The sequence below is a fragment of the Podarcis gaigeae genome, assembly GCF_964106915.1.
Source record: "Podarcis gaigeae genome assembly, chromosome: 5".
Taxonomy (NCBI): Eukaryota; Metazoa; Chordata; class Lepidosauria; order Squamata; family Lacertidae; genus Podarcis; species Podarcis gaigeae.
In genome coordinates this window covers 100,127,164-100,140,459 of record NC_139681.1, presented here as the reverse complement: position 1 = coordinate 100,140,459, position 13,296 = coordinate 100,127,164, and positions in this window count along the sequence as shown.

The window sequence follows — 13,296 nt, the reverse complement described above, 5'->3', positions numbered from 1 at the left end:
GAGCATGAGAACACGAAAAGCTCCTGCTGGATCAGGCCCGTGGCTACTGGACTACTGGTGGCGGAAGAATTTCAGGCTCGGCTGAAAGCAGGGTTTTGCAGCCTGACCCCCAACTTTTTGTGTGGTCAATTGAAGATGAATGCATTCCTTTTGGCGTCTAAGACAGTAAGACGAGCCTCCTGGATCAGGCCAAGTGGGGCCCCTTGAGTCCAGCATCCTGTTTTCTCAGTGGCCAAACAGATGCCTCAATGGGAAACTAGCAAGTAGATTCAGTCAGAAGAGCAACTCTCCATTCTTGGGTTTTTCCAGAAACTGGTATTCAGCTGCCTCTGACCATGAAAGCAAAGCCTAGCCATTGAGACTAGTAGCCTTTGCTGACCTCCATTAATTTGCCCAGTCCTCTTTTAAAGCTATCTAAGTTGGTGGTGTAATAAATGGAAATCTGCCCTTATTCCCTTATGGGGACACAAGAGCCCTTATAGAGTCCTTTGCAGGTTCTCCATCGGTCGGAGAAAATAACAGAGGCCAAGCAGAGAATATTGAGAAGCAAAGCAGCTAGGAAGCCTGATCTTTATTGATCTGTTACAACAGGGTGTCCCCTTCACACGCAGGAGGAGGAGGAGGACCCTGAGGAAAGTTGTGTCCGCTCTTATATAGACATTTTTTAAATAAATATTTATTAAAATTTTTGAATACAAATGCATAAATAATAAACAACATTACTTATATCATAACATAATTTCATCACTTCTTTGGACTCCCTCACGTCTCCCGCTCCCACTTACATCGTTAAAAAAAATTTTCAAGCAAATTATCATCTTGTTTACGATCTTATATCCGCTCATTTAACTACAATCTAGCAGTTCTCCAAAAGGTTTATATTTTCCTTAATCTCACTTATCATCAAATTCAAATCTAATTTAGTGGTGGACAGTTATTTTGATCTAGCATCCTTCTTAACATTCAACCAAATTACAGTATTTTTGTAAATAAATCTTGAATTTCTTCCAGTCTTCTTCAATCCTCTCTTCTCCCAGGTCTCGGATTCTGTCGGTCATCTCGGCCAGTTCCATATAGTCCATCAGTTGCATCTGCCATTCTTCCAGTGTGGGTAGATCTTGAGTTTTCCAGTTCTTAGCGATGAGTATCCTTGCTGCCGTTGTTGCATACATAAAAAATGTTCGGTCCTTCTTTAGCACCTTCTGACCGACAATACCCAGAAGGAAGGCCTCTGGTTTCTTAGTGAAGGTATACTTAAATACCTTTTTCAACTCATTATATATCATTTCCCAGAAGGCCTTCACTTTAGGGCAAGTCCACCAGAGGTGAAAGAATGTTCCTTCACTTTCTTTACATTTCCAACATTTATTTTCAGACAAATGGTATATTTTGGCAAGTTTAACTGGGGTCATGTACCATCTATATATCATTTTCATTACATTTTCCTTCAGAGCATTACATGCAGTGAAGTTCAGCCCAGTGGTCCACAACCTTTCCCAATCCTCAAACATAATGTTATGCCCAATGTCCTGTGCACACTTTATCATAGCCGATTTAACCATTTCGTCTTGTGTATTCCATTTTAACAGCAAGTTATACATTCTTGATAGTACCTTAGTCTTTGGTTCTAACAATTCTGTTTCCAACTTCGATTTCTCCACCTGAAACCCTAACTTTTTGTCGTTTTTAAAGACTTCTTTAATCTGAGCATAATGTAACCAGTCTCGCACTTTATCCTTCATTTTCTCCAAACTCTGCAATTTCCAATTGTCTCCATCTTTTTCTAATATTTCCCAATATTTTGGCCATTTGGCCTCCATATTGGGTCTTTTTCGGGCCTTAGCTTCCAGAGGTGAAAGCCACCTTGGAGTTTTGTTTTCCAATAAGTCTTTGTATTTTGTCCAGACATTAAATACTGCTTTCCTGACAATATGGTTCTTAAAGGCCTTATTGATCTTAACTTTGTCATACCATAAGTATGCATGCCAACCAAAAGCATTGTTAAAACCTTCCAGATCCAATACATCAGTGTCTTCGAGAAGTAGCCAGTCTTTTAGCCAGCAGAAAGCTGCGGCTTCATAGTACAGCTTTAAGTCTGGCAGGGCAAAGCCCCCTCTTTCTTTCGCATCAGTTAATATCTTAAACTTAATTCTGGGCTATTTGCCCTGCCAGACAAATTTAGAGATATCTCTCTGCCACTTCCGGAAGCACTCCGTCTTGTCCACAATCTGCAATGTTTGAAACAAAAACAACATTTTTGGCAATACATTCATCTTAATAGCAGCAATTCGGCCTAACAAAGAAAGCTTCAATTTTGTCCAACTGTCCAAGTCTCTCTTAATTTCAGACCAACATTTTTCATAGTTATCCTTAAATAGACTCAGATTCTTTGCTGTTATATTTACCCCTAGGTACTTTACTTTTTTAACCACAGTTAGTTCTGTTTCTCTCTGAAACCATTCTGACTCTGTATCTGTCAAGTTTTTTCCCAACACCTTAGTTTTCTGTTTATTTAGTTTAAATCCCGCCACCCGACCAAAGTCTTGTATCAATTGCAATACTCTTTTTGTACTAGATTCTGGCTCCTGCAGGGTCAAAACTAGGTCATCTGCAAAGGCTTTAAGTTTATATTGTTTCGCTCCGACCTGAATCCCTTCCACCAACCGGTCCCCTCTAATCATATTTAAGAGCACTTCCAGAACCGAGATAAATAACAAAGGGGAAATCGGGCAGCCTTGTCGTGTTCCTTTTTCAATTTTGAACTCTTCTGTAACCACATTGTTAACTATCAATTTGGCCTTTTGTTCTGAATATATTGCCTCAATCCCATTTTCAAAACCCCGTCCCACTCCCATTTCTTTTAAATTTCCCTTCATAAATTTCCAAGAGATATTATCAAAGGCCTTCTCCGCGTCTATGAAGATTAGCACTGCTTTTGTGTTTATGTCTGTTTGCAGGAGTTCCAAAAGGTCAATAATGTTCCTTGTATTAGCAAACATGTGTCTACCTGGGAGAAAGCCTGCCTGGTCTTTATGAATTGCTTCATTTAAAACTTTTTTAAATCTACTTGCCAAAACATCTGCAAATATTTTGTAATCCACATTTAAAAGGGAGATGGGACGATAGTTCTTAAGTTGTGTCTTTTCAGACTCCGATTTGGGTATCAATGTGATGAAAGCTTCCTTCCACGATTCCGGCGCCCTCTTCCCCTCTATAATTTCATTGCTGACCTCCATCAGTGGTTGTATCAAGTAGTCTTTTAATGTCTTATAATACTTGGAGGTCAGCCCATCTGGCCCTGGAGATTTGCCCAATTGCATGTTCTGAATGGCTTGTTCAATCTCTTGTCGTGTTATTTTGCTATTCAGGAGTGATCTATTTTCTTGCGACAGTTTTTTTAGTCCATTTTTTTCCAAAAATTGTTTAATCTCAACCTCATCCTGCGGCCCTTGAGTGTATAATTTCTTGAAATATTTCTGAAAACATTTTCTAATCTCCACGGGGTTCTGAATATTTCTTCCTTCAATTTCCAGATTTGTAACTGTATTTAATTTTTGTCTCTTCTTCAACTGCCAAGCTAGCAGTTTCCCACATTTGTTTGCCGATTCAAAGGTTTTTTGTTTCATTAGTTTAATCTTCCACTCTATTTCCTGATTTATCAGTTTAGAATATTGTGCTTGATGAAGTTTGATTTCTCTCAGAATCGGCTGTGACTTCGGATTTAATCTTAACTTCTTCTCTAATTCTTTAATTTTCTCCAAGATCTTATCTTTCCTCTCATTTTGTGTTCTTTTCTTTACAGCATTCTGTTGTATCAAGAACCCCCTCATCACGGCTTTACTTGCATCCCAAATAGTTCTTTTTTCCACCGTAGTGTTTTCATGTTTATCTCAAAGTAGTCCTTCAAAACTTTTTGGGCCTTCTTAATGATCTCCTGATCTCTAAACAAATTGTCATTCATCTTCCATCTGAAGGAACCGGTTGGTAATAATGTCATGTCCATTTTCAGTGCATTATGGTCGGAGCAGGTCTTTGGGCAGATTTCCACCTTTCTGACCTTGGGTGCCAGACCTCTAGTTATCCATATTTGGTCGATTCTTGTCCAAGTCAGCTGGGCTTCAGAGAAAAATGTTCCTTCTCTTCCCAAGGGGTTCTTCATTCTCCAGATATCAATCCAATCCATATTGTCTGTCATTTCAAAGAAGGTCTTTGGTAGTCTTCCGTCTTTTGTAACATTTTGGCTTTGTGACTTATCCATGTTAGTTGATACGACCCCGTTCATATCTCCCATCATAATGATGTTGTTATAGTCCAGATAGTCCAGCATAATCTCATGCAACTTCTTGTAAAATTCCGATTTCCCTTCATTTGGGGCATAAATTCCTAATATCAGAATTTTCTCTCCTTGATGTTGTATTTCAATTGCCAAAATTCTTCCATGTTCATCTTTGAATAAAAATTTAGGTGAAAGGCTCTCTTTTGCGTATATCACCACACCTCTCTTCTTTACTATGTCCGAAGATATGAATTCCTGGCCAAGCCTTTTATTTATTAACACTTTTCTGTGGAGCCTAGTCACATGTGTTTCTTGTAAACAAATAATGTCCAATTGTTCCTTTTTTAATATATGAAAAATTTTCCTCCTTTTTTCTGGGATGTTACAGCCATTTATATTCCAGCTCAAAAGTTGCAGAGACATCCTGAATAAATCTGGTTATTTTCCTTGGGGTGGTACTTTGTTCTCCGGGTCTTCAGGGTCCGAGGGTGCAGGTACCCCTGGTGGTTCAGGCCCCGAGGGTAGTTCAAGTCCTTTTTGAAGGTCCTCTCCGTATGCAGTCAGAAACTTATCTCTGTCTTCCAGTGATCTAATTTTAATCTTCTTCCCTCTAAAAGTGAAAGATAATCCTTGGGGAAAATCCCACCTGAAGATGATTGAATTGCTCCTCAACAGTCTTACTAGTTCCAAATAATCAGATCTAAGGTCCAACAGTTGTTTAGGAATGTCCTTGTAAATTTCAATTCTCTTGTCCGAAATGTCCAGTGACTTTCTGTAATGCAGGCCCAAAATCTTGTCCCTTTCCTCCTTTGATCTCAATGTTATCAGACAGTCTCTGGGCTTCTCTTTCTTTATAAGTCTTCCAAGCCTAAAAGCTGATACGATTTTAAAGTCTTTTTCCTCTAAGTTCCAAAACTTGGAAAATTCTTTAGTCAGAAACTCAGCTAGGTTGCCTTCTTCCGCTTCTGGTACCGACCTTATGCTTAAGTTAGTCTCCCTGTTCCGCAGTTCTATTATAGAAAGATAGGTCTGATGTTCACCTACTTGTTTACAGAGTGGTCTTACCTCTTTTTCTAACTTTCCAAGTCTTTGGCTGGTATCCTCAGCCAATTTCTGATTTTCACCTGCATCCTCCTTCAATTCTCCAATTGCTTGTACATTCTGTGCTACTTGTCCAGTTAATCTATTTAGACATTCTGTGTTTTGATCGATTTTGGCTGTTTGCTGGTCAACTTTTTTATCCAAAGATTCCAATTTTTCAAGGATTTTCTCTAAAATGGAGCCGGTTGCTCCTGAGGCCATATCTTCCAATTGTAATTCCTCAGTTTCTCCCTCCCCTGCCCGTGGCAGAGAAGCAGCTTCTTCCTCAGAAGGCAAAGTAGGCACAGAAGATCTACGTGCCTGAGAGGCTGCGGTTAAGGTTGTTAAGGTTGTTTGTCTGGTTTTTGGTCCCTTTTTTCTTGCGCCACTCATTCCAGAGTTATCTAAAAGTCAAGGTCAAGCTGAGTTGTTCCCATGAGAACTCAACGGCCCAGATGGTGGCAGTCAAACAGGAGGCCGGGAAAAGGAAAGTAAAACAATGTCACTGCTATAAATCCCAAATCCTCTAGGGGGAGCTTAAAATGTCTTTAGGGAAGAGATCAATTCCAATAAAATTAATGAAATCAAATTTAATGTCCAGGAACCTTCAATAAAATAGGTTTTAGCAGAGTTAGTATTTAAAAACCACAATGTTTCAGACAGTGCTTACTGGCATTCCAGATGATGCTTCAAAGTAGCAAGTCCAAACTCCCTCAGATTGTTTCAAAATTTAAGTTCAAAGTATCCAAACCTGCAAGCTGACTGCTCAGTTACTCAGGCAGTTCCAGCACCTGGGTTTCTTGCTTAAATTGTAATCCCAATAGAAGAAAGGTATCACAGTCCAGATAAGAGTCATAAAATCCAATGCTTAAAGTCCTTATTCTGCTTAAAGAGAAATTCAGTGGGTGCTCAGATCAGTTAGGTTAAAAGTTCACTCTTTGCCTCCACTCCTCCAGCTCTTTACTTTGAAGTTCAATGGCAGCGGAAGACGGACTTCCTGTTTTTCATCACTCCGCTTTCAGCCAAATTCAGGGTTTTTAGATCCCAAAATTTTGTAAAATCCTTGTTACTCACGGGTTGTTGCTTTCCGAATCAAAAATCAGGAAGAGAGGTCAGCGCTCACCGGCAGCAGCAGCGCGGCTTCGCTCCGTTGATTGCGAAATGACCCACAGCGCCGCTACCCGCCTCCATGATCCGGAGCCCCTTACGGGGTTCCTTCAACGTTTCGGGGGTTGCTCCTGGCGCCCGCCGGGTCCCGAGACCACAGGCTTCTGCTGCCTGTGGTTTTCCGATGTGGGTCTCCGCTTTGCCGTAGCGGACGACCCGTTCTCAACGGAGCCCCCTCTCCCTGTTAGAAGAGGGCAGCCATTGCCGTTCGCGCCGCCTCCGGAAGTCAATTTTAAATTGGCTGCCCTGGAGTCCAAGACCACTCCCAGAAACATCATACATATATCACAGACAGGGCGGTCTACAACAGAAATCTGAGTGCATTGTTTACCTCCTGTCTGGCAGGTTACCTGTTAATGGTCACTTGGTTGGACACTCTGGGGAGCCTGGCCAGTCTTTTGTAATGATAAATACTTAGTTCCTGTGCCAGGTCACAGGCTCACCCTATTCATACACAGACAGACATACCCTTAAGACAGGATTTGTGAAGGAAAAGTCAATGGGGAGCCTTTTCCATTTTCCTTCAACCTTGCAGAGAAAACATTTGGTCAGTTTGGGAGTGAAAATGGTTTCAGGGCGGTCCTCCTGTGCTGCTTCAGACATGTGGTTTGTATATTTATGTAAGTGTTGGTACATGTGTGAACATTTATTATATATATATCACCTTAATTTTTTTATTTCACTAGCCAGGATGGCTCTGCTCTGCCTCTACAGTTGGAGGCAGTGATGCTTCTGAATGCCAGTTGCTGGAATCCACAGGAGGCAAGAGGGTTGCTCGTGTTCGAATCCTGCTTTGGTTGGTTTCCCTTTTGGTATCTGGTTGGCCCCTGTGAGAAGAGGATGCTGGACTAGGTGGGCCATTGGCCTGATCCAGCAGGCTCTTCTTACGTTCATATGAGGGCACCGTTCGTGTCCCAAGAGGGTTTTTCTCTCTGCTGCCAATTCCACCCACCTCTGGAGGGCTTTGGCGTCCCAAACTCAGCTCTGAACCAAGCTCCTGGTGGTGCCAGGCAGCACCTGCCAGGAACTGGGCGCTACAGATGATAGACACGTTTCCGCACCAGCCTTCTTGACTCCTCCAGTCTTTCAGAAAGCAATTGCTCAAAGGGATTTGCAATTGCATCATTCCAATTCATTTCAGCGGCTGATTCAGCTGCCAGAGAGGCTGTTTCTCAAAAAGGGTGGGCATCGCATCTCAGCGGAGATGAACCCCTGGCAGAGATGGGCTGTTTCTCTCCTCCGTCCTGCAGCCTAGATCAAGCCTTCTGGAGGGCAACTGGCTGGCCTGCAAACCTTGCATTCAGATGCTCAAGGCTTTAAATTTCCCATCATGTAGAAAAGGCTTCTGAGTGGAAAATTTTCAGAAAGCAAAGCAGGGATGGGAGGAGTGATCATCCAAAATAGGGGTCAATTAATTTCTCAATTTTTGTTTTGTCACTGTTTCTGATTCCCCCCCCCCCACCTCAATTCAGTTCTCTGTATTTCTGCAGCACTTTGCATTAAGCAAAACCAAAAACAACCTCACAAAAATTCACTAGTGATGTAGTATCAATTTTTCCTAATATACACAAGAGCACACTCCTGTCAGCTGAGCAGGGGCCTACAGAAGAGATCCCCCTTTGCTATCAGACAAAGAGCTCTGTGTGGTACAGAAGCCTGAATATTCCTTTTCCCGGTTGGTCCACTCAACTCTGTCCTCCAAGGTTTGGCGTCTTTCAAACCACGAATGTGTTTGCGCTGCCCATTGGCTTCTGTTCAGACTCCCACCAGCCCCATCTGCCTGGGCTGCAGCTGTCATTTTTCAAAACCGTGACAATGAATAGACTTTAATTATTTAGTGTCCCAAATAAAACGCTAACAGCCTCTTAATTGTTTCGGCCGAGCATTTTTGGAGGGACCTCTCACATTTGCAAAAAGGAGCTTTCTCCCGCACAGGCAATTCTGAATTAACACCAAGCTGTAAATGCCAGAGAGCTCCCTTTCTCTCCCCCCCCCCCCCACCTCTCTCTTACAGCTAAATTATTATTTCAGACATTCTGGTCTCTAATAGTTGCTCAGAAAGAATCCTCCTGCTTCTGCGTTTTCAGAGCAGCTGCAGAGAGTGAATTTGAGCTGCAAAGAGCCAACAGCAGCAGCTAAAAGCGCAGTTTAAATGTTTCATTTTTTTATTTGCAAAGCTATATCCCCCCCCCCCAAAAAAAATTCCCCCAGTGTTTTCCACATAATTCCATGGGAGCTGCAGTCTGAGGGCACTACTTTGAGGAAGCACTATACAATAATCATTGGGATTTTTGTGTCCTCTTCTCATCCATCCTACTTTGGCTTGATTTTGGGTGGCAATTTTCAAGCGTTCGTTCCACCCGATGTCAGAAACAGGCCTGCTTGCCTCCTCCCTCCCTTGAATTATTTGCTTGAGGAGCTTATATAACTCATTAATAATAATAATAATCAAGGGGAGAAGCGCTCAGAAAATAATCAGGCCCATATATCAGAAGGTTGGAGTTAGGAACCCTTCACTTAGCATGGAGCCTTCCTGCGACCGCATTTAATGAGAAATGAAATTTGTGCCAATAGGTAAGGAGCAACCCTCCTCACTCTGCTAAGAGCACAGAACCACCTAGCTGAGATTTACTGCTGCTCCGTTTTAATTACATGCCTGTTCGCGATCAGCTGGGATGTGATTAAAAGGTGCAACCTTCCAACAGTTTGCCTTCATCCACGAAAGGCACACATTTCTCCATTGTCATATGAGACAAACAGGTGCCAAGTTTATGGCATAAATACCCCCTGCCACTACTTCAACCATGCACTGGGTTAAAATCCATCTGGGATGGTTTAAGGGGAAGGTGGGGAATATGTTTTGTAGGCTGCGGGCAAGACCTGTTTAAAAATGCCCTCATTGCAGTCAGCACTTGTGAAGAGAGGCCTGAGGTGCTCACCCTTTCCTTACATCTGTGGGAATGTTCAGGGTGGCAGGAGAGGATATATTGTTTAATAATATCCTTCCTAACTTTCACTAGCAAGTTCTATAACTTAGCAGAGTTTTACATTCCCCTTTTAAACGCACAGTGGTTCGCTTGTTGAATGCTTTGTTTAAACCTCTCAATATTAGATTCCTGGTAAGATCCCTTATATCCCTCTTAAAAGAATGGGCAAACCACAATCTTGTGTAAAGTATATAAAAGAAGTTTACTCACACATTCAGTTCACAGATGGATCCCTGAAGGCAGACTTAGTTGCAAAGTATATTCATGTGGAACTACCCCATATGGAGATAGTCCCTTTGTCCTCTGTTGGCATCTCAAGCTAAAAAGAGCTGTTGCTCCAATGAAGGAGGAAGTAGAAGAGAGAAAAGAGAGAAGGAGGGCTGTGTGCCTTGTGGTTTTGTTACCTGCACAGGTAAGATCACGCCCACCTCTAGTCATATGCAAGAGGAAGGATGTCCCAGCCCAGGAGGAAACAGGAAGTTCCGACTGGCTGGAGCAAACATCCCCTTGCAAGGCCACTCTAGGAAAACAAGGAATGTTGTACTTGACTGCTATCTGTGTATCATATCCCACAACGTCAAGGGGTCATATATCTCCTTGTTAGTCCTCTTCACAGGATAAAAGGTACTTAAGGGGCTTCCTGAGGAACATGCAAGACTGGGTACCATAAGTGTTTCAGCAGGACACGTTTCACTGTGATGCAGAAGTAAAAAAAGCTAATGTGATTCTAGGCTGCATCCACAGAAGTCTTGTGTCCAGATCAAGGGAAGTCATAGTCCCACTCTCTTCTGCCTTGGTCAGACCACATCTGGAGTCCTATGCCCTGTTCTGGGTGCCACAATTTAAGAAGGATGTTGACAAGCTGGAAGGTGGGCAGAGTAGGGCGACCAAGATGATCAAGGGTCTGGAAACCAAGACAATGAGGAACAGTTGGGGATGTCCAGCCTGGATCAAAGGACACTGAGAGGAGCTATGAAAGTCATCTTCTGATCTCCATGAGGCTGCTCCATGGAAGATGGAGAAAGCTTGTTATCTCCTGCCCTGGAGGGGAGGACCCAAACAAGGGATTCAAATGACAAGAAAGGAGATTCAGACTAACCAACAGGAAGAACTTTCTGAGAGTAAGAGCTGTTTGGCGGTTCAACATTTCGTTTAAAAAAACAACAACACACACACGGATTCATGCAGAATGAATATTGTTCTTCTAGAACAGGCATAGGCAAACTCCAGCCCTCCAGATGTTTTGAAACTACAGTTCCCATCATCCCTAGCTAACAGGACCAGCAGTCAGGGATGATGGGAATTGTAGTCTCAAAACATCTGGAGGGCCGGAGTTTGCCTATGCCTGTTCTAAAAGCACTTAGGAAAGCTGGCCTGAAAATTCTAGTAGCTGCTTCAAGATCTGTGTTGCTTGCAAGAAGTCCACCATATACAGTAATTGTCTGTATGTTTCCTAATATAGATCTGGAGAGAGTTTTAATTCTATTGTTTAGTTGTTTTTTTAATTATTGTTTCCCGCCCACCAATATTTTAATTGTTATTATTTCTCTGTAAGCTGCCTTGAGGTGATCATATAAGCTTACCTTAAGGCGACATATTTTCTTTTCTTTTTTGCCATTACATTTACATCCACGAGAGACAGGCCACTGCTGTGAAGAGGAAGAAGAAGAGGAGGAAGAGGAGGAGGAGGAGGAACAACTTATTGTTTCTCCCCTGCCCATCTGGCTGGGTTTCCCCAGTCACTCTGGGTGGCTTCCAACAAAAGATTAAAAATACATTAAATAAGCATGTGTTGTGAACACACAACAGCATCACCTGTAACTTTGCAAGAGATCTGGGAGCATCTCCCTCCGTCTGTGCAATGCAGCTCTGTCTGAGGTCTAGGATACGTCCTGGGCCTCATCCACCATTGCAGCTGAAGCTGGATGTGAGACCTTTAGCTGCCCTTGGACTGACATTGTTTTCGGTCTGAGTCGCTGGAGGACAAGCTGGACTCCTAACGGATTGGAGTTGTGCGGGGGAACGGACAGGAGGGGTGCACACACACAAGTCCTGTCCAATGACTTCTGATCCGTTGCTGTGAGAGAGAGGCAGCGCGGGCGAGAGCAGAGCATTGCCACTGTCTCTGCTAATAAGGAGATTTTTCATGGTGCCACTCCTGAAGTGGAAGGAGCTGTCAAATGAGCCACTTGACAAATAGCCCTGCCGCAGAGTCCCTTACTTTGTCATTGTAAATAGAGGCCTTGTGCAGGCTGCATGGTTAAGCCCCCGCCTAAGTCTCTCCTCTGCTTCCACCACAGATATTTGACAGCCAGTCATGGAAGCCATTTCCCGGCTAATTGAATAGACCAGGTTTGTTCCAGGAGGAGGCTGAGGTCCGATGTTTCAGCACTGGGAAGTTCTGGTAGGGCTGGGGTTGAAATAGCAGAGCTGTTGGGCAGATAAAGATTGTACCCCATGTGAAATGATTTGGGAGGCTTTGACTACGACAGAGAAAAACAGGAAGGGAGAGAAAAAGTACAAGAGGTTACCATATCTGGTGGCCCAACTCTATTATTGTTATTGCCCCAACTCTGTTCATTATTTTCATTGCCATGATCCTACGCTTTGTAGCCCATCAACTTGGTTTGCCATTCTTCTCTGGTCGGGGTTGTCTCTTCCTTCCATCTCTGGGCTAGTAGCATCCGTGTGGCTGTTGCCGCGCACATAAAACAGTCTTTTCTGGTCCTTTGGTGGTGTGGTCTTCCCAGGGAGTGAGGCACAGTATAAACACCAACAATTGGGAAACACTGGCCTGCAAACGCTCCAGTTGGAGAACAGCCTTGACCAAAGGTGTCCTGGGCTTTGAAGACACTCAAACTCAGGACACAAGGGAGACACGTGCTAAGAGGAAGGCATGCTTGGCAAATCCATGCCATGATTGACTCCCCCCACCACGGAAACCAATGTCCCCACTGTGGAAGGACGTGTGGATCCAGAATTGGCCTCCACAGTCACTTACGGACTCACTGTTAAAACCGTGTTTATGGAAGACCATGTTACTCGGCTTTCAGGGATCGCCAAAGAAGAAGAATCTGGTGGCAATGTAAAACCATTAAAAAGGCCTGGGAAAAGACATATAAAGACTTGAAGAGAATGTGGAAAATGACTGTTGTTAAAAAAAACCCTGAAGTCATGGTATTGAGATGCACAGAACTTGATGTGCTTATAGAGTGAACGATTTTGTTCCTGCATTTGAGCGTTGACAGAACAGCCCATCCCTATAGAAGGAAGAAGCCATTGCCAAAGAAGATAAAGAAGGTTGGCAAAAATTAATTAATGAACTATGCAGGACATATTAGATAATTTGAAACCCAAGAAAGAAAGAGGATATTGTTCTTTTTTTTTTTAAAGGGAAATGTTTAATGCATATTTTTCAAGGGTTGTGTAAAGACTTTTGCATTAGTAGAACTTTTAAAGTCCCTTGTATTAAGATGAATAAGGTTTGAAAATTGGATTGTTAAGAGTATAAGGCCTTATGGATGCACATGAATAAGTTAATACGATGGAACCAAGAGGGGGAGCGGAGGAAAGTCATCTGAGTTAAGATTTATGATTTGAATTTCTATATTTGTTTTGTTTTGCTTTTGTATTGTTATTGTTTTGATTTTTCTTTTTCTTTTTTTGTCATTTTTTGAAAATTAATAAATTGTTATAAGGGGGGGGGGGACAGAAATACTGTGCCTCACTCCCTGGGAAGACCACACCACCAAAGGACCAGAAAAGACTGTTTTATGTGCGCGGCAA